Here is a 22,727-nt window from a genome sequence, read left to right as displayed (position 1 = left end):
CATAGCGCCCTCTTGTGGCTTGGCGGGGTAACTGCAGCTAATATGCATTTTCTGTCCTGTTTACAGTCGGGTTCTAATGACCTCTTTGGGGGGAATTTCTTGCTCGTTTTTACCACAATTATAGCAGATATTTAGTGATTTAATGCATATTCAACATATTGCATTTTTGGAGATTTAATGCCATTGTCTCGAATGTCTTTTCAATTTTAAAGAGCTGAAAAGTTGTCTTTTGAGAGTTTATGTCTGGCTAATTTGAAGTGGAAGCATGGGGTATTTAATTTTATTTAGCATGGGGTCCTTTACGTCACCAAGCAAGTGGAAAAAAAAGCTACATTTCCAGATTTTGAGAATAATGCTGACTATGAATGACTATGAATGACTACAAAGACTGTTACATATAACTTTTATTTCAAAGCACAATAAATCTAGGTCTCAGTGTTCAGAGTAATACATAAAGCCCAATAAGAATGCCCTGTCTCGATATTGGACCAAATACGCACAGACTAATAATAATAAGTATTAATATCTTAAATTCACAGTCAAAATCTCACAACTGAGAAGAAATAGAAACAGCGCCCTCTTGTGGCCATTCTGAAGAATGCACTCACCCCAGCGACGTTTGGAAGAAATATTTTATAAGAAATATAAATATAAGAGTAGACCAGCTGTTTTTAACCAGAAAGAAAACTTTGAATCGTCCAGTTTGCAGGAGAAGACGTGCTGCTGCAAAGATGGAAGAATGATGATTGATGATGATGATTTCCACTTCTCAGTCACATGCCGGCCGTCCAGTTGTCCCTTCCGAACACATTCTGTCAACTCAAAAACAAAGAAATAATGAAGGTTACCAGTGTTTGGATCTGTTGCATCCACACACAGAGACACACAAGTGTGTCCGCTATCCATTCCTGTCTTGTAAGTTATGAACGCCTTTAGGTTTCTTTTTAAAGTGTCATTAAACACGGAAAATGAAAGTAAGATGAATAATAGACTCCCACCGCCAGGGGGCGCTCTAGATATTTTTGCTTCACATTTATACATTCAGATTCCCTGGACGGAATACGCGAAGCTTCCGCTAATAACTTCCGGTTTAGCCCTTGACCGCTTCATCCGAGATACATCGAGTGGTTCTACATCTTTTAAACTGTAGAGATGTCACAGATCGAGGTCAATCAAGTCGGAATCACTCCATGAGTCATTCTTAGGCTTTCTAAATCAATAAAATGATCCCTTGTGTTGATGTCTAGCCTTTCTGAACACATTTTGAGGTAAGTTTTGGGCAAATTGCGTCACGCTAGCGCCGCCATATTGCCACCTTTAAACCCGAGGAATCTCACAACACGAGGTTGAAGTCATAGCGCCCTCTTGTGGCTTGGCGGGGTAACTGCAGCTAATATGCATTTTCTGTCCTGTTTACAGTCGGGTTCTAATGACCTCTTTGGGGGGAATTTCTTGCTCGTTTTTACCACAATTATAGCAGATATTTAGTGATTTAATGCATATTCAACATAATGCATTTTTGGAGATTTAATGCCATTGTCTCGAATGTCTTTTCAATTTTAAAGAGCTGAAAAGTTGTCTTTTGAGAGTTTATGTCTGGCTAATTTGAAGTGGAAGCATGGGGTATTTAATCTTATTTAGCATGGGGTCCTTTACGTCACCAAACAAGTGGAAAAAAAAGCTACATTTCCAGATTTTGAGAATAATGCTGACTATGAATGACTATGAATGACTACAAAGACTGTTACATATAACTTTTATTTCAAAGCACAATAAATCTAGGTCTCAGTGTTCAGAGTAATACATAAAGCCCAATAAGAATGCCCTGTCTCGATATTGGACCAAATACGCACAGACTAATAATAATAAGTATTAATATCTTAAATTCACAGTCAAAATCTCACAACTGAGAAGAAATAGAAACAGCGCCCTCTTGTGGCCATTCTGAAGGCACTCATCCCAGCGAGGTTTGGAAGAAGGGTTTCCACTTCTCAGTCACCTGCTTGCCGTCCAGCTGTCCAGTCAGAATCTATCCTGTCAACTCGAAAACAAAGAAATTATTAACAGTGTTTGGATCAGTTTCATTCTCTCTCTTTTTCTCTCTCACACACACACAAGTAATTACACATGCAACTTTTGCCCTTTCAAGAACTAAATAAAGCAATCTGGGCAGAACATTCATATGGATACTTTTTACTCGACCTAAGAGGGAGACAAACTAGTAATATGCTGGAATATTTGATGATAGTTTACAGTTTTGAGGTTATGTAGAGATGGGGATTATGGACGCCTAAATATTCTATGCCTTCTTCGGGCAATCTGACCTTACTCTGTAGCTTAACTGTTTTACCTTATATCCAGAATAATACTTATAACTATAACGTTCTGGAGGTGAAAAGAAGAAGATCCTTTCCATGCGGAAAGGATGGAAATGGGTTTAGTGAATCCATTTCATAAGGTGACTTATGAAGGTAGACTATCTTGTATAGACGAGGTCATCTGAAGGAGGTCGGTAGGAGTGGAGCCAGACGGCACAGGACGGTGGTTTGTAGGATGAAGATCAAGAGGACAAAGTGGTGGAGGCTGAAAAAGGAGGAGTCCTAAAAGGTCGTGTGAGGTCACGGCGAGCTCTCAGATGTCTGGACGACTCCAGCTAATGTGGTCGGGGAGACGGGTCGGCGAGCGCTCGGTGTGTCGTCTGGACTCGCTGTGTTGAATGAGAAAGGTTTTATCCGTCTCCGGGGGTCGTTATTTGTCGGCCACTCTATCTACAAGGCTTCAACCTAGAGATTTAGTACAAGAGAGGTGGTGATAATATCCTGGCTGACACTCTATCACGAGCATTCGGTGAATAATGCCTGTTTTTCCTTTTTTTTCTTCAACAGATGTTGGTTTTTGGCGGTGGGGGTGTTTTCATCTGTGGCACTGTTTCCCTCTCTCTATTGTTTTTTTTCAAGATCTTTAATTCTATCTCTTTATTTTCTTGAGTAAAATTGTCACTATTTATATTGTTTTCACTCTATGTTGTCGTTTACTTCTGGTTGTGTATTTTTCACCCTTACTATTCCTTTATGTTTACCATTATTATCCCTGATGTTGTGTTGTTGTATCTGTTGCCTATTTATTTGTGGATGTCTTGCTATCTTCTTTCTCTATTTTTATTTATACTATATATTTTTATTTATTTATTTATTTTTGACATTATAACAATGACACTGCTGTGAAAAATGATTTCTCCTCTGCAGATGGATCAAGTTGATCTTATGTTATTCTATATTGCAGATAATTGGGAGCAGCTGAAAGCATTTAGTAAATGCTAATTGGTCGCGGCCTCCTATTGGTCCGTGCCAGGATGGCGGCCTTTTTATACCGGCCGCGACGTCATTTCCAGGAGATGCCGAGGCTCTGAGGAGAACCTGCTGAGTGCTGGATGGTCGCGGTTCGCTGTGGAATTGCAAGAGGTGTCTTGCACACATTGAGTTGCTGCGCTTCATCTTAGTGTTGGAAGGTAAGAAGGAACCAGAGGTTGTGCTTTAATTTTTTCCTTCAATTAAACTTATTTACTGCTTGGTTTTTGCTGCCTTTTTCCACCCCATTTTTGGATCTTTGGGGGAACAAAGACAGTTTTGCTCTGCTTTTTTTTTTTTTTTTTCTTCCCTGTCCAAGTAGGTGTTGCTGCTTCGTCTCCTCTGATGGGCGATGATGACCCCGTACCTTCACAAGAGACTCCTCAGGCTCGTCTGTCCGGAACGCAATGCTTGGCTTTCGTTTGGATCACCACCTCTGGATGTCAGTCGGTATGTTTGCATGATTCTCCTTTCAATGTATGTGAGGTGGAGAAACAGTTTATTTTGGGAGGGTAGAGTGATACGAGTGGCCCTGAGACATTTGGACATTGTTATTGCAAACTGTCCTGAGTAACTAGATGCAGTCTTAGTGTTCTGCATGAACTGCAACAGGGCTCAGAATCAGGCTGTGGGAAAAAAAAATCAATACTGCCTAGGAGGTGGTACCTGAGGTGTAGGTGTTTGTTAAAGTGACAAGATAACATTTGTAGCATTTGACAGTTGGTGCACTTAGAACCTGCCATCATGAGAGCTGACGTTGCTAGAAGAGCTTAGAAAACCAAAATGATGTTTGGCTGTTCTTTGCTTTATTGGTAGTTTCTTGCCATATGTCCGGCAATAAATGGGAGCAGCTCCCAAAAAGCTCTGGTTTTGTTCGATCTGCTCAGCTTAATTTTCAGCTTGTCTGGTAGCTACTGTGGAACGGCTGTATTAGCATGAGATTTGAGATGCAACTTCCTCTGCACAGCGCTTGTCTGCTTGTTAAAGTGGTGTCTGTTAATCTATGGAAGTGCTTTAGTGTTGTAAGTCTTTGCAGTGTATGTTGGTTTCACTGTCTGTTCATCTGTGGCTCTGTTTCCCTCTGTATGTTGCAGGTAGTTCTGAGCAGCTGAGAGCATTTAGTAAATGGTAACCAGTTGCCGTCCCCTATTGGTCCTGAGCGACGCCAGATACCCTCTGGGAGCTGCACCGTCTCTGAACTGGGAATTGCTTTTGGAGGAGGCAGCGGTTGTCAAGCCACAAACTGCTTAGGAGCCGAGGACTTTTTGCTTTTTACCATTGTTTTTGCAAATTTTGAATAAATACTCTTTCCTATAACTTGTGTCTGGATACTTCCGTTCCTCTTGTTTGGTCTCCCTGGCCTAGACGGACCTGACAAGTGCCATTAATAAATGCACAAGTTGCATCAGTATTAACGTGTGCCTTGGACCAGTTAGTGCCGATAGCATACAGGGTGCCAAAGGAAATTGGACTGCTGTGGGTTCAAGGAGTGTGGAAGGAAAGTCGCTGTCAGGACGGGAGTTGGAGTTCCCTTTATGGAGGACTTTGAGGAATGTTCTGGAGGTGACAAGTGAGACTTGAGTCTGATATTGAAGATGTGATGGGAGTTAGATGAAGTGGTGGGTAGGTTTGGTATCCAGCATAGACTTTAGTAAATACGTTTTATTAAGAAGACTCATGAGCAGAGGTAGACGACCTCTTGTATATGTGAATGAAATGTTGTCGACATGCTTGCAGGTTCTTGGAATGTCGTCTACTAGCCGGTCTTTATGTGAATCTAGTCACTATATAGCTGTTGGACACAGGATGTAAAATCTGTCTCAAAGCAGGTTCTGTTCCTGCATAGATCAATATATATATATATATATATACTTCAAATCAGCTTGGCAGGAAGGATCCCAGTCCATTTGCTTCATATTACAAATGCTTATGTAGATTTATGTTTACCAGATCTGGCATCAGCAGGCTGATCTTCTGAAACAGAAGGACACTGGTTCAAGTCCATGTATATAGTATATATCTTTGTAGTCTGTAAATAGAGAAGTAGTTCTGTCTTTAAAACAGCTTGCTGGATTGCATGTATTCCTCGAGATGCTCCTGTTTGAAGGGCAAACTAAAAATTGGCCTAATATACCAAAAGTAGACTCAATGTGGACATTCACAAATAGTCAAATATGCAAATTGTCACTAAAGATGTCTGGCCACTGAGGTGACTGTTGGGTTTCAATGCAGACTGTGAATTAGCATCCATAAACAAGGTTGAAGGTAAAAGAAGGCTTGATGGAACGTCATTGTATTGTTTGCTTTGCAAAGTGTGACGAGAATGTGTGTTTTTCAGATTGTCCTGAGAGTGGAGAATTGTACATCCCAAGTGTTTGTAAATATAATGGTAAGTGATGTCTTGAATTGTTGTTGTTAATTTTGTATAATGTTATTTAGTGTTAAGGACAATGTTAATTGGTTACTGATATTTAAGATGGATTGTTGAGGAGGTTTTCTTTGTATGCATTGAAATGAAAGTATTGTTTGAGAGTGCATCTCTAATTGTTGTTTGTGCTTGTTGCAGGTGTGGTGAGGCCAGAAGTTGTGCATGTAAGAGTGATGTGCACTCTGGCTAGCTTTGCAAAAATGAATAAAGTATGTATCCCCTCCAAATGTGTGGGGCCCCTATTTTCCAAAAAGTAAAATTTAGAAATTTCTCTAGCAGGGCTGTTTCTACGGTGCTCGTCTGCCTGCCCCCCTCTCTCTACCCCCAAAGTCCCCCCGGGGGGCCCTGGTTAGTGGGGCCCCCCCTCCTCCCTATCTCGGCCTGTCTGCCTCCTGCCCTCCTCCTTGCTTCGCCTGACTCCCCCACGTCGGCCTTGTATCGGGGTTGGGACCCGACCTGGCTGTTGTCGGCCTTCCACCGGGCGGGTACCCGATGTGGCTGTGTGACTGGTACTGGACTTGAACCAGCGGTATCACATACAGCGTCAGTGGCTTATGGCACTGCGCTAACCAGTCACAGAGGGAAATCCGGGTTTCTCCTATATAACGTCACACTTAGAGGAAAAAAACACTTAGGAAAAAAAAAATTGTACATAGATAGATTTGGCAAAGAGAGACTTGATGTAGTCAATATTGACCGGCACTGGACTCGAACCAGCAGTTTCCACATGCAGTGTCGGCAACTTATGGCACTGAGCTAACCAGTTAGGTTGACTTCTCCGGGTTTCACATATACACCCCTACTCTTAGAGAAAAGCACTTAGAAGGGAAAAAAAAAAAACTCTTAGGCAAGATGCAGAGCATGCTGTGTCAGGTAGAAAGTAAATAGGCAAAAGGACTTAGGTTTTGATTCAGAAAACACTTGGAAAAGAAAATCACCAAATGTCGATGAGACACTGAGCTTTCCAGTCAGGTGCAGAAATCCAAGTTGCATGTGTCTAACTTTACACTTAGAGAAAAATACTTAGGAAAAAAATGGATGAAGCACTTAGGTTTTGAGCCACATATTTGCCCTGATTTTGCACATGGATACTTTATTTTACTTTAGCATAAAAAAGCATTTTGCTATCTTTACACAAAACACTTAATGGGGGGGGGGGGGGGGGGGAATCACCAAATGTCATTTCTCCACACATGTGTGCACGTATAAAAACATACCTGCAACCGTATTTTGTCGGTCTGGGAATGGAACCTTCTCCACAATGTGGATACTGACTTGTATATCCAGAAATCTCTGAATTAATCAAAAGGAAAAGATCAACTTGACAGAACCAGTCCTGAAGAGTTGAGTGTCAATAAATTGTCCGACTGGTGATTGATGCTTATGTGTGTTCTGGGTTTGACAGAATTAGACATTTTGGTCCAAAAAAAGTTGGGGTGTGTTCCCCCTTCACACCCAGGTGGGGTCAAGTTCGGTCTTCCCACTCCTGTAGCCTCTGGAGGGCCTGTGGATGCAATTCCAGACAACGGGACAGCTACCCAGTCAGAGATCAGCATCTGCAGGTCTCGCCCTCATGTGGCGGTCGAGGTCTTCCTTCGGACGTGAGCGCCGACCACTGAGTTTCTCTCCCGGCAGCTTCCTTGCGAATCCAAAAAGGTTCACGACGAAGGCGCTGCACTTGCAAGCCGTCTCCTTGCACAGCACTTACCTGTAGGTTATCAACGCCCTTAAGTTTCTTTTCACGTCATTAAACACTGAAAGGATGAACTATACGGACTCATGTGTTCTTTGGCATCACATCTACATTTTAAATTTAGTTTCCCTGAACTAGCACACAAAGCTTCCACTGCTAACTTCCGGTTCAGCCCTCAGCCGGTGGTTTCAGGTAAGCGTGTTCTGAGGAGTAACTCTATTATGCCGACGGGTCAGATAATCGAGCAAAAATGGCTTTTTCTCAGGAAAAAAAATGGCGCTTCAGCTGAAATCCAGAGAAATAATTCAGCTTTGCCAGAATAGTTTGCAGACAATGTGTCACGACATGGCCAGGCTGAGAGCCTCACTGGGACAAAGATCGTTGCAGTGATGAAACAGCAGGTCAAAGTCAAACATCTGTGGAGGTCACTCGCCAGACTCCTCCATAGAGGACGTATCCGACGGCAACCAGAGCAACAGCCATCATGGCTTCCAATTCGTCCATATTTTCCACCGGAAAAGTCGCTTCCTACTTTGCTTCATGTTCCGCAGAGCAGACGTTCAAGAACTGCATTGCTTTTACTTTGAGGGGACGCCATGATGAGGCGTTAGCATGTTGCAAATTAACTCTGCCACACTTTTACTGTTCTATAGCGTGTACGGGCAGAGCAAGTACTGTCAATGCTGTGATTCGATCCGTAATTGCATCGTATGATTGGCTGGACGCCGGGCAGAGTTTCACAGAAAAATGATACAGGAAAAAGGCTACATATCTAATTCATTTGCGGTGCACTGAGTGCGCAGCTTAAAAACATGCAGACACATCATGGTCATTTCTGACCAGTGAATGATTGAATTATTCCTTAGTTTGAATTAATCATAAACAGTCCAAAATGCAGACAAAAATACTGCAAGTCAATCTCAAAGTGAAGGATTTCCAAGTGCAATATTTAGAAGAAACACTGAAGATTATCTTTGCACTAAAGAGTCGCTGCGTCAGACTGAGCCAAACGTAGAAAAATGTTTAACAGGAAAAGGATAAACTAAAAAAGATTTAAAAAAATAAAGTGACACTGATATCAGGGTGTACAAGTACACTTTATTTTCACAGCAGGAAAACTACAAGCATGTAAAATTACAACAGCAACAGGTAAAGACATTGCTAACTTTACACAAACGTAAACATATCACACACACACACTACCTTGCTTGTGTCGGACAGGCTTCTTCTGGGGCTCAGGATCCTTGTCAGGACGCCTACAAGACCAAACACAACATTTATGGACGTCATCTGAAAGAACACTTTAGAAATAAATGCATTGATTTAACCACGGCCGTAACCTGACATGTAACTCCTGCAGCTCTGAGGCAGAGCCACTAACACTGAGCATCACATCTGCAGTTTCTACTTTCACCTCCAGAACATTACCTTAAGTCCTCCTTCAGGGGAACCCCAGTTCTCTTCACATGAAGAACCGGTCCCAAACAGTATTCAGGACTGCAAACAGATGAGCACAGGTACAAAGATCACTGGGGAGGAGAATCTGAAACTTATTGAAGCACTGAAGTCTGCAGCAACACTTGCATTGAAGACAAACAAGGACAATAACTCACCAGAGCTCTCAGGACACAAGCACTCCAAACAAATGCATCGGATCTGAAAGACAAAACAAAAAGTAGTTTTTCGTCACCAAAAATAATAAATAAATAAATTAAAAAAAAAATAAAAAAAAAAGGAGGAGGAGGAGGAGGAGGAGGAGGGGGAGGGGGAGGGGGAGGGGGAGGGGGGGGGGGGGGGGGGGGGGGGGGGGGGGGGGGGGGGGGGGGGGGGGGGGGGGGGCAATTTCCCAGTGAACCTCAACCTCTCAGCTGGCTCTCCACAGAGATCTGGCGTCGCCTGTAAATGACGCCAGTATAAAAAGCCCAGCGTCCTGGCAGGGACCAATAGGAGGCCGCATTTACTAAACGCTTTCACCTGCTGCACATGACCTGCAACATGGAGTAAGATCTGATCCACTGTATTCATCTCTAGAGGGGAAATTCCTTTTTTCACACCAGTGTAAAAGTTATAAAGGAATAAAGGAATAAAGTTGATCCGATCTTATGTGTTGTAGGAAATTCGCAGCAGGTGAAAGCGTTTAGTAAATGCTAATTGGTCGCGGCCTCCTATTGGTCCGTGCCAGGATGGCAGCCTTCTTATACCGGCTGCGACGTCATTCCCAGAAGATGCCGAGGCTCTGAGGAGAACCTGCTGAGTGCTGGATGGTCGCTTTTCGCTGTGGAATTGCAAGAGGTGTCTTGCACGCATTGAGTTGCTGCGCTTCATCTTACAGTCGAAAGGTAAGAAGGAACCAGAGATTGTGCTTGACTTTTATTTACTGCTTGGTTTTTGCTGCCTTTTTCCTCCCCTTTTTTGGATATTTGGAGGAACAAAGACTGTTTTGCTCTGCTGTTTTTTTTATTTTTTATTTTTTTTTACTTATTTCTGTCCAAGTAGGTGTTGCTGATTCGTCTCCTCTGATGGGCGATCGTGACCCCGTGCCTTCACAAGAGACTCCTCAGGCTCGTCCGTCCAGAACTCAATGCTTGGCTTTCGTTTGGATCACCACCTCTGGATGTCAGTCGGTATGTTTGCATGATTCTCCTTTCAATGTACGTGAGGTGGAGAAACAGTTTATTTTGAGAGGTTAGAGCGACACGAGTGGCCTTTAGACATTTGGACATTGCTATTGCAAACTGTCCTGAGTGACAAGATGCAGTCTTAGTGTTCTGCATGAACTGCAACAGGGCTCAGAATCAGGCTGTGGGAAAACAGGCAATACTGCCTAGGAGTTGGTACCAGAGGTGTAGACATATTCTGATGTGTTTGTAAAAGTGACAGGATAACATTTGTAGTGTTTGCAAGAGAATGCATTTGAGAGTTGGTGCACTTAGAACCTGCTAACACAAGAGCTGATGTTGCTTGAAGAACTTTAAAAAAACAAACAAAATGGTGTTTGACCTTTTTATTGGTCATTTCTTGCCCCATGTCTGGCAATAAATGGGAGCAGCTCCCAAAAAGCTCTGGTTTTGTTTGATCTGCTCAGCTTTTCTGGTAGCTACTGTGGAACGGCTGTATTAGCATGAGATTTGAAATACAACTTCCTTTGCACAGCGCTTGTCTGCTTGTTAAAGTGGTGTCTGTTAATCTATGGAAGTGCTTTAGTGTTGTAACTCTTTGCAGTGTATGTCGGTTTCACTGTCTGTTCATCTGTGGCTCTGTTTCCCTCTGTATGTTGCAGGTAGTTCTGAGCAGCTGAGAGCATTTAGTAAATGGTAACCAGTTGCCGTCCCCTATTGGTCCTGAGCGACGCCAGATACCCTCTGGGAGCTGCACCGTCTCTGAACTGGGAATTGCTTTTGGAGGAGGCAGCGGTTGTCAAGCCACAAACTGCTTAGGAGCCGAGGACTTTCTGCTTTTTACCATTGTTTTTGCAAATTTTGAATAAATACTCTTTCCTATAACTTGTGTCTGGATACTTCCGTTCCTCTTGTTTGGTCTCCCTGGCCTAGACGGACCTGATAAATGCCATTAATGAATGCACAAGTTGCATCAGACATAACTTGTGCCATGAAAGGAAAGTCTGATGCAGAGAAGGAAGGTGGATGAGCAGGTGCAAAGCTAAAGACTTGGCAGAGTCAGTTGTACTGACAGGAAGTGACTTGGCGTTGCCTTGAGGAATGTTTTGGAGGTGAAAGTCAGGATTAATTCTGTAATGGAAGATGTGGTGGGTAGGTTTGGTGTCCAGCATAAGCTGTAGTGAATAAATTTTATAAGGTGACTTAAGAGCGGAGGTAGACATCTTGTCTAAGAGTTCATCTGAGGTTCAGTGAGTAACTGTTTTGCAGATTGAAATGTTCTGACATGCATGTGGTTTCTTGGAATGTCGTCTACTAGCTGGTCTTTGTGAATCTAGTCACTATATAGCTGTTGGACACAGGATGTAAAATCTGTCTCAAAGCAGGTTCTGTTCCTGCATAGATCTATATATATATATATATATATATATACTTCAAATCAGCTTGGTGTGAAGGATCCCAGTCCATTTGCTTCATATTGCAAATACTTATGTAGATTTATGTTTACCAGATCAGGCATCAGCAGGCTAATCTTCTGAAACAGAAGGACACTGGTTCAAGTCCATGTATATAGTATATATCTTTGTAGTCTCTGTAAATAGAGAAGTAATTGTGTCTTATCTGTAAAACAGCTCAATGGATTGCATGTATTCCTCAGGACGCTCCTGTTTGACTGAAGGGCAAACTAAAAATTGGCCTAATATACCAAAAGTAGACTCAATGTGGACATTCACAAATAGTCAAATATGTAAATTGTCACTAAAGATGTCTGGCCACTGAGGTGACTGTTGGGTTTCAATGCAGACTGTGAATTAGCATCCATAAACAAGGTTGAAGGTAAAAGAAGGCTTGATGGAACGTCATTGTATTGTTTGCTTTGCAAAGTGTGACGAGAATGTGTGTTTTTCAGATTGTCCTGAGAGTGGAGAAATGTACATCCCAAGTGTTTGTAAATATAATGGTAAGTGATGTCTTGAATTGTTGTTGTTAATTTTGTATAATGTTATTTAGTGTTAAGCACAATGTTAATTGGTTACTGATATTTAAGATGGATTGTTGTGTAGTTGAGGAGGTTTTCTTTGTATGCGTTGAAATGAAAGTATTGTTTGAGAGTGCATCTCTAATTGTTGTTTGTGCTTGTTGCAGGTGTGGTGAGGCCAGAAGTTGTGCATGTAAGAGTGTGCACCCTGGCTAGCTTTGCAAAAATGAATAAAGTATGTATCCCCTCCAAATGTGTGTGGGGCCCCTATTTTCCAAAAAGTAAAATTTAGAAATTTCTCTAGCAGGGCTGTTTCTACGGTGCTCGTCTGCCTGCCCCCCTCTTTCTACCCCCAAAGTCCCCCCGGGGGGCCCTGGTTAGTGGGGCCCCCCCTCCTCCCTATCTCGGCCTGTCTGCCTCCTGCCCTCCTCCTTGCTTCGCCTGACTCCCCCACGTCGGCCTTGTATCGGGGTTGGGACCCGACCTGGCTGTTGTCGGCCTTCCACCGGGCGGGTACCCGATGTGGCTGTGTGACTGGTACTGGACTTGAACCAGCGGTATCACATACAGCGTCAGTGGCTTATGGCACTGCGCTAACCAGTCACAGAGGGAAATCCGGGTTTCTCCTATATAACGTCACACTTAGAGGAAAAAAGCACTTAGGGGAAAAAAAAAAAAAAATTGTACTTAGATACATTTGGCAAAGGGAGACTTGATGTAGGCAATATTGACCAGTGCTGGACTCGAACCAGCAGTTTCCAAATGCAGCGTCGGCAGCTTATGGCACTGAGCTAACCGGTTGGTTTCCCAATTTTGGGTTTCACGTATACAACCCTACTCTTAGAGAAAAGCACTTAGAGGGAAAAAAAAATCTTAGGCAAGATGCAGAGCATGCTGTGTCAGGTAGAAAGTAAATAGGCAAAAGGACTTAGGATTTGATTCAGAAAACACTTGGAAAGAAAAAATGACCAAATGTCGATGAGACACTGAGCTTTCCGGTCAGGTGCAGAAATCCAGTTTGCATGTGTCTAACTTTACACTTAGAGAAAAATACTTAGGAAAAAAAATGGATGGAGCACTTAGGTTTTGAACCACATATTTGCCCTGATTTTGCACATGGATACTTTATTTTACTTTAGCATAAAAAAAACATTTTGCTAACTTTACACAAAACACTTAGGAGGGGGAAAAAAAGAATCACCAAATGTCATTTCTCCACACACACGTGTGCACGTATAAAAACATACCTGCAACCGTATTTTGTCGATCTGGGAACGGAACCTTCTCCACAATGTGGATACTGACTTGTATATCCAGAAATCTCTGAATTCATTAAAAGATCAACTTGACAGAACCAGTCCTGAAGAGTTGTGTGTCAATAAATTGTCCGACTGGTGATTGATGCTCATGCGTGTTCTGGGTTTATTTGACCAAATCGGACATTTTACAAATGATGGCACTTACATCTATGTGGACCTTCAGCCTGTGATACAGTAAAGTTTATTTACATTTTGGTCCAAAAAATTGGGGTGTGTTTCCCCTTCACACCCAGGTAGGGTCAAGTTGTCTTCCCGCTCCTGCAGATATAATATCATACAACAGCACCGCGACCCAGTCAGAGATCAGCATCTGCAGGTCTCGCCCTCATGTGGCGGTCGAGGTCTTCCTTCGGACGTGAGCGCCGACCACTGAGTTTCTCTCCCTGCAGCTTCCTTGCGAATCCATAAAGTTTCATGACGAAGGCGCCGCGCTTGTGAGCCCAGAACTTACCTGTAGGTAATAAACTATACAGACTCATGGAGTTCTTTAGCATCCATACACACATTTTAAATTTGGTTTTCTTGAACTAATTTCGGCTAAGTTTAGCCCTCAGCTGGCGGTTTCAGAAGTTCAGGTGAGCGTGTTCCCGAGGAGCAACTCCATTCAAAATAGGCTCTTTCACGACGGAGGAGCTTCAGCTGAAAGAAACAATTCAGCTTTGCCAGAATAGTCTGCAGACAATGAGTCCACGACACGGCGAGGCTGAGAGCCTCACTGGGACAAAGATATTTGCAGTGAAGAAACAGTCAAAGTCAAACATCGCGATGGAGGTCACCCTGACTCCTCCATAGAGGACGTATCCGACGGCAACCAGAACAGCCATCATGGCTTCCATTTCGTCCATATTTTCCACTGGAAAAGTCACTTCCTACTTTGGCTTCGCTGCATGTTTTGCAGAGCAGACGTTCAAGAACCACATTGCTTTTACTTTGGTGAGGAGATGCCATGATAAGGCGTCAGCATGTTAGCATCAAATTAACACTACCACAGTTTTACTGTTAGAGCGTGTACGGGCAGAGCATGATGCAGAAAAAAGGTTAAATATCTAATTTGCGGTGTGCAGCTTAAAAACATGCAGACACATCCTGGTCATTTCTGACCAGTCAATGAACAATTGAACTTTGAATCAAACAGGCCAAAATGCAGACGGAAATCTTTCACTGAGATTGACTTGCAGTATTTCTAAGTGCAATATTTAGAAGAAACACTGTAGATTATCTTTGCACTAAAGAGTCACTGCGTCAGACTCTGAGTCAAACGTAGAAAAATGTTTAACAGGAAAAGGATAAACTAAAAAGGATTTTAAAAAATAAAGTGACACTGATATCAGGGTGTACAAGTACACTTTATTTTCACAGCAGGAAAACTACAATCATGTAAAATTACAAACAGCAACAGGTAAAGACATTGCTAACTTTACACAAAAGTAAACATGTCACACACACACACACACTACCTTGCTTGTGTCGGACAGGCTTCTTCTGGGGCTCAGGATCCTTGTCAGGAGGCCTACAAGACAAAACATTTATGGACGGCGTCTGAAAGAACACTTTAGAATTAAATGCATTGATTTAACCACGGCCGTAACCTGACATGTAACTCCTGCAGCTCTGAGGCAGAGCCACTAACACTGAGCATCACATCTGCAGTTTCTACTTTCACCTCCAGAACATTACCTTAAGTCCTCCTTCAGGGGAACTCCAGTTCTCCTCACATGAAGAACCGGTCGCAAACAGTCTTCAGGACTGCAAACAGATGAGCACAGGTACAAAGATCACTGGGGAGGAGAATCTGAAACTTATTGAAGCACTGAAGTCTGCAGCACACTTGCATTGAAGACAAACAAGGACAATAACTCACCAGAGCTCTCAGGACACAAACACTCCAAACAAATGCATCAGATCTGAAAGACAAAACAAAAAGTAGTTTTTCATCACCAAAAAAAATAAACAAATTAAAAAAAAAAAAAGGCAGTAATTTCCCAGTGAACCTCAACCTCTCAGCTGGCTCTCCACAGAGATCAGGCGTCGCCCAGAAATGACGCCAGTATAAAAAGCCCAGCGTCCTGGCAGGGACCAATAGGAGGACGCATTTACTAAACGCTTTCACCTGCTGCACATGACCTGCAACATGGAGTAAGATCTGATCCACTGTATTCATCTCCAGAGGGGAAATTCCTTTTTTCACACCAGTGTAAAAGTTATAAAGGAATAAAGGAATAAAGTTGATCCGATCTTATGTGTTGTAGGAAATTCGCAGCAGGTGAAAGCGTTTAGTAAATGCTAATTGGTCGCGGCCTCCTATTGGTCCGTGCCAGGATGGCGGCCTTTTTATACCGGCCGTGATGTCATTTCCTGGCGATGCCGAGGCTCTGAGGAGAACCTGCTGAGTGCTGGATGGTCGCGTTTGGCTGTGGAATTGCAAGAGGTGTCTTGCACACATTGAGTTGCTGCGCTTCATCTTAGTGTAGGAAGGTAAGAAGGAACCAGAGGTTGTGCTTCAATTTAACTTCTATTTACTGCATGGGTTTTGCTGCCTTTTTCCTCCCCACTTTTTGGATCTTTGGAGGAACAAAGACTGTTTTGCTCTGCTGTTTTTTTTTTCCCTTATTTCTGTCCAAGTAGGTGTTGCTGATTCGTCTCCTCTGATGGGCGATCGTGACCCCGTGCCTTCACAAGAGACTCCTCAGGCTCGTCCGTCCAGAACTCAATGCTTGGCTTTCGTTTGGATCACCACCTCTGGATGTCAGTCGGTATGTTTGCATGATTCTCCTTTCAATGTATGTGAGGTGGAGAAACAGTTTATTTTGAGAGGTTAGAGCGACACGAGTGGCCTTTAGACATTTGGACATTGCTATTGCAAACTGTCCTGAGTGACAAGATGCAGTCTTAGTGTTCTGCATGAACTGCAACAGGGCTCAGAATCAGGCAATACTGCCTGGGAGGTGGTACCAGAGGTGTAGACAAAGTCTGATTTGTTTGTAAAAGTGACAGGATAACATTTGTAGCGTTTAAGAGTTGGTGCATTTAGAACCTGCCGATGTTGCTAGAAAAGCTTAGAAAACCAAAATCATGTTTGGCTGTTTCTTGCCCCATGTCTGGCAATAAATGGGAGCAGCTCCCAAAAAGCTCTGGTTTTGTGCAATCTGCTCAGCTTCATTTTCAGCTTGTCTGGTAGCTACTGTGGAACGGCTGTATTAGCATGAGATTTGAAATACAACTTCCTTTGCACAGCGCTTGTCTGCTTGTTAAAGTGGTGTCTGTTAATCTATGGAAGTGCTTTAGTGTTGTAACTCTTTGCAGTGTATGTCGGTTTCACTGTCTGTTCATCTGTGGCTCTGTTTCCCTCTGTATGTTGCAGGTAGTTCTGAGCAGCTGAGAGCATTTAGTAAATGGTAACCAGTTGCCGTCCCCTATTGGTCCTGGGCGACGCCAGATACCCTCTGGGAGCTGCACGGTCTCTGAACTGGGAATTGCTTTTGGAGGAGGCAGCGGTTGTCAAGCCACAAACTGCATAGGAGCCGAGGACTTTCTGCTTTTACCATTGTTTTTGCAAATTTTGAATAAATACCCTTTCCTATAACTTGTGTCTGGATACTTCCGTTCCTCTTGTTTGGTCTCCCTGGCCTAGACGGACCTGATAAATGCACAAGTTGCATCAGTATTAACCTTGGACCAGTTAGTGCCGATAGCATACAGGGTGCCAAAGGAAATTGGACTGCTGTGGGTTCAAGGAGTGTGGAAGGAAAGGAAAGTCGCTGTCAGGAAGGGAGTCGGAGTTACCTTTACGGAGGACTTTGAGGAATGTTCTGGAGGTGACCTAGCAGACTTGAGTCTGAAATTGAAGATGTAATGGAGTTAGCTGAAGCGGTGGGTAGGTTTGGTATCCAGCATAGACTTTAGTAAATCCATTTTATTAAGAAGACTCATGAGCAGAGGTAGACGACCTCTTGTATATGTGAATGAAATGTTGTCGACATGCTTGCAGTTTCTTGGAACGTCGTCTACTAGCCGGTCTTTATGTGAATCTAGTCACTATATAGCTGTTGGACACAGGATGTAAAATCTGTCTCAAAGCAGGTTCTGTTCCTGCATAGATCTATATATATATATATACTTCAAATCAGCTTGGCAGGAAGGATCCCAGTGCATTTGCTTCATATTGCAAATGCTTATGTAGATTTATGTTTACCAGATCAGGCATCAGCAGGCTGATCTTCTGAAACAGAAGGGCACTGGTTCAAGTCCATGTATATAGTATATATCTTTGTAGTCTCTGTAAATAGAGAAGTAATTGTGTCTTATCTGTAAAACAGCTCAATGGATTGCATGTATTCCTCAGGATGCTCCTGTTTGAAGGGCAAACTAAAAATTGTCTTGATATACCAAAAGTAGACTCAATGTGGACATTCACAAATAGTCAAATATGTAAATTGTCACTAAAGATGTCTGGCCACTGAGGTGACTGTTGGGTTTCAATGCAGACTGTGAATTAGCATCCATAAACAAAGTTGAAGGTAAAAGAAGGCTTGATGGAACGTCATTGTATTGTTTGCTTTGCAAAGTGTGACGAGAATGTGTGTTTTTCAGATTGTCCTGAGAGTGGAGAAATGTACATCCCGAGTGTTTGTAAATATAATGGTAAGTGATGTCTTGAATTGTTGTTGTTAATTTTGTATAATGTTATTTAGTGTTAAGCACAATGTTAATTGCTGATATTTAAGATGGATTGTTGTGTAGTTGAGGAGGTTTTCTTTGTATGTGTTGAAATGAAAGTATTGTTTGACAGTGCATCTCTAATTGTTGTTTGTGCTTGTTGCAGGTGTGGTGAGGCCAGAAGTTGTGCATGTAAGAGTGATGTGCACTGTGGCTAGCTTTGCAAAAATGAATAAAGTATGTATCCCCTCCAAATATGTGTGTGGGGCCCCTATGTGTAATATTCCAAAAAGTAAAATTTAGAAATTTCTCTAGCAGGGCTGTTTCTACGGTGCTCGTCTGCCTGCCCCCCTCTCTCTACCCCCAAAGTCCCCCCGGGGGGCCCTGGTTAGTGGGGCCCCCCCTCCTCCCTATCTCGGCCTGTCTGCCTCCCGCCCTCCTCCTTGCTTCGCCTGACTCCCCCACGTCGGCCTTGTATCGGGGTTGGGACCCGACCTGGCTGTTGTCGGCCTTCCACCGGGCGGGTACCCGATGTGGCTGTGTGACTGGTACTGGACTTGAACCAGCGGTATCACATACAGCGTCAGTGGCTTATGGCACTGCGCTAACCAGTCACAGAGGGAAATCCGGGTTTCTCCTATATAACGTCACACTTAGAGGAAAAAAAAAAAAAAATTGTACTTAGATACATTTGGCAAAGGGAGACTTGATGTAGGCAATATTGACCAGTGCTGGACTCGAACCAGCAGTTTCCAAATGCAGTGTCGGCAGCTTATGGCACTGAGCTAACCGGTTGGTTTCCCAATTTTGGGTTTCACGTATACAACCCTACTCTTAGAGAAAAGCACTTAGAGGGAAAAAAAAATCTTAGGCAAGATGCAGAGCATGCTGTGTCAGGTAGAAAGTAAATAGGCAAAAGGACTTAGAAAAAAAAAATCACCAAATGTCGATGAGAAACTGAGCTTTCCGGTCAGGTGCAGAAATTCAGGTTGAATGTGTCTAACTTTACACTTAGAGAAAAATAGTTAGGAAAAAAAATGGATGAAGCACTTAGGTTTTGAACCACATAGGACCCCCGGGGCACTGATTTTGCACATGTATACTTTATTTTACTTTAGCATAAAAAAACATTTTTCTAACTTTACACAAAACACTTAAGGGGGGGGGATCACCAAATGTCATTTCTCCACACACAAATGTGTGCACGTATAAAAACACACCTGCAACCGTATTTTGTCGGTCTGGGAACGGAACCTTCTCCACAATGTGGATACTGACTTGTATATCCAGAAATCTCTGAATTCATGGAAAGGAAAAGATCAACTTGACAGAACCAGTCCTGAAGAGTTGTGTGTCAATAAATTGTCCGACTGGTGATTGATGCTCATGTGTGTTCTGGGTTTATTTGACCAAATCAGACGTTTTACAAATGATGGCACTTACATCTATGTGGACCTTCAGGCTGTGATACAGTAAAGTTTATTTACATTTTGGTCCAAAAAATTGGAGTCGTGTTTCCCCTTCACACCCAGGTAGGGTCAAGTTCTGTCTTCCCACTCCTGCAGACTCTGGAGGGCCTGTGGATACAATTCCATACAACGGGACAGCGACCCAGTCAGCGATCAGGAGCAGCAGGTCTCGCCCTCATGTGGCGGTCGAGGTCTTCCTTCGGACGAGAGCGCCGACCACTGTGTTTCTCTCCCAGCAGCTTCCTTGCGAATCCAAGAAGGTTCACGACGAAGGCACTGCACTTGCAAGCCGTCTCCTTGCCCAGTACTTACCTCTAGGTTATAAACGCCTTTAAGTTTCTTTTCATGTCATTAAACACTGAAAGGATGAACTATATTGACTCATTGTGTTCTTTGGCATCACATCTACACATTTTGAATTTAGTTTCCTTGAACTAGCACTCGACGCTTCCACCGCTAACTTCCTGTTCAGCCCTCGGCTGGTGGTTTCAGGTGAGCGTGTTCTGAGGAGCAACTCTATTCTGCCAACGACTCATAATTGAGCTAAAATGTTTTTTCTTACAAGAAAAAAAAAAAAAAAAAGTGGAGCTTCAGCTGAAATCCAGGGAAACAATTCAGCTTTGCCAGAATAGTTTGCAGACAATGTGTCACGACATGGCGAGGCAACAGCAACCAGAGCAACAGCCATCACGGCTTCCATTTCATCCATATTTTCCACTGAAAAGTCACTTCCTACTTCGGCTTTGCTGCATGTTTTGCAGAGCAGACGTTCAAGAACCGCATTGCTTTTACTTTGCGGGGACGCCATGATAAGGCGTTGCATCCAATTAACTCTGCCACACTTTTACTGTTCTATAGCGTGTACGGGCAGAGCAAGTACTGTCAATGCTGTGATTCGATCCGTAATTGCATCGTATGATTGGCTGGACGCCGGGCAGAGTTTCACAGAAAAAAGGCTCCATAACTTATTCATTTGCGGTGCACTGAGTGTGCAGCTTAAAAACATGCAATAGACACATCCTGGTCATTTCTGACCAGTCAATGAATGTCTGAACTAAACAGTCCAAAATGCAGACAGAAATACTGCAAGTCAATCTCAAAGTGAAGGATTTCCAAGTGCAATATTTAGAAGAAATACTAAAGATTATCTTTGCACTAAAGAGTCGCTGCATCAGACTCGGAGTCAAACGTAGAAAAATGTTTAACAGGAAAAGGATAAACTAAAAAGGATTTTAAAAAATAAAGTGACACTGATATTAGGGTGTACAAGTACACTTTATTTTCACAGCAGGAAAACTACAAGCATTTAAAATTGCAACAGGTAAAGACACCGCAAACATTTTGCTAACTTTACACTAAAGTAATCACACACACACACACACACACACTACCTTGCTTGTGTTGGACAGGCTTCTTCTGGGGCTCAGGATCCTTGTCAGGACGCCTACAAGACCAAACAAAACATTTACGGACGGCGTCTGAAAGAACCTTGGAATTAAATACATTGATTTAACCACGGCCGTAACCTGACATGTAACTCCTGCAGCTCTGAGGCAGAGCCACTAACACTGAGCATCACATCTGCAGTTTCTACTTTCACCTCCAGAACATTTCCTTAAGTCCTCCTTCAGGGGAACCCCAGTTCTCTCCTCATGAAGAAAGAATCAGTCCCAAACAGTCTTCAGGACTGCAAACAGATGAGCACAGGTACAAAGATCACTGGGGAGGAGAATCTGAAACTTATTGAAGCACTGAAGTCTGCAGCACACTTGCATTGAAGACAAACAAGGACAATAACTCACCAGAGCTCTCAGGACACAAACACTCCAAACAAATGCATCAGATCTGAAAGACAAAACAAAAAGTAGTTTTTCATCACCAAAAAAAAAAAAAAAAAATTAAAAAAAAAAAAAAAAAAAAAAAAAAAAAAAAAGGCAGTAATTTCCCAGTGAACCTCAACCTCTCAGCTGGCTCTCCACAGAGATCAGGCGTCGCCCAGAAATGACGCCAGTATAAAAAGCCCAGCGTCCTGGCAGGGACCAATAGGAGGACGCATTTACTAAACGCTTTCACCTGCTGCACATGACCTGCAACATGGAGTAAGATCTGATCCACTGTATTCATCTCTAGAGGGGAAATTCCTTTTTTCACACCAGTGTAAAAGTTATAAAGGAATAAAGGGATAAAGTTGATCCGATCTTATGCGTTGTAGGAAATTCGCAGCAGGTGAAAGCGTTTAGTAAATGCTAATTGGTCGCGGCCTCCTATTGGTCCGTGCCAGGATGGCAGCCTTTTTATACCGGCTGCGACGTCATTCCCGGGAGATGCCGAGGCTCCGAGGAGAACCTGCTGAGTGCTGGATGGTCGCTTTCGGCTGTGGAATCGCAAGAGGTGTCTTGCACACATTGAGTTACTGCGCTTCATCTTAGTCGGAAGGTAAGAAGGAACCAGAGGTTGTGCTTGACTTTTATTTACTGCATGGTTTTTGCTGCCTTTTTCCTCCCTGTTTTTTGGATCTTTGGAGGAACAAAGACTGTTTTGCTCTGCTGTTTTTTTTTTCTTCTTATTTCTGTCCAAGTAGGTGTTGCTGATTCGTCTCCTCTGATGGGCGATCGTGACCCCGTGCCTTCACAAGAGACTCCTCAGGCTCGTCCGTCCAGAACTCAATGCTTGGCTTTCGTTTGGATCACCACCTCTGGATGTCAGTCGGTATGTTTGCATGATTCTCCTTTCAATGTATGTGAGGTGGAGAAACAGTTTATTTTGAGAGGTTAGAGCGACACGAGTGGCCTTTAGACATTTGGACATTGCTATTGCAAACTGTCCTGAGTGACAAGATGCAGTCTTAGTATTCTGCATGAACTGCAACAGGGCTCAGAATCAGGCTGTGGGAAAACAGGCAATACTGCCTAGGAGTTGGTACCAGAGGTGTAGACATATTCTGATGTGTTTGTAAAAGTGACAGGATAACATTTGTAGTGTTTGCAAGAGAATGCATTTGAGAGTTAGTGCACTTAGAACCTGCTAACACAAGAGCTGATGTTGCTTGAAGAACTTTAAAAAAAACAAACAAAATGGTGTTTGACTTTTTATTGGTCATTTCTTGCCCCATGTCTGGCAATAAATGGGAGCAGCTCCCAAAAAGCTCTGGTTTTGTGCAATCTGCTCAGCTTTTCTGGTAGCTACTGTGGAACGGCTGTATTAGCATGAGATTTGAGA

General features: G+C 43.0%; 1 long non-coding RNA gene across 1 annotated transcript; it reads left to right on the top strand.

Annotated features, from left to right (window-relative positions):
• Positions 1 to 9,694: 9,694 nt before the first annotated feature.
• On the top strand, positions 9,695 to 10,924 carry LOC147219648 (uncharacterized). The gene is made up of 3 exons (XR_015108016.1): positions 9,695 to 9,807; positions 9,965 to 10,092; positions 10,749 to 10,924. It is a non-coding gene; the product is annotated as an uncharacterized LOC147219648 (long non-coding RNA).
• The last annotated feature ends 11,803 nt before the right edge of the window (positions 10,925 to 22,727 follow it).

This window comes from Fistularia commersonii, chromosome 24 (genome assembly GCF_037954325.1).
Source record: "Fistularia commersonii isolate RoL2024-O1a breed Wild chromosome 24, RoL_Fcom_v1.0, whole genome shotgun sequence".
Lineage (NCBI taxonomy): Eukaryota > Metazoa > Chordata > Actinopteri > Syngnathiformes > Fistulariidae > Fistularia > Fistularia commersonii.
The sequence above is the reverse complement of the archived record's forward strand: the minus strand, read 5'-3'. Positions and strand labels throughout refer to the sequence as shown.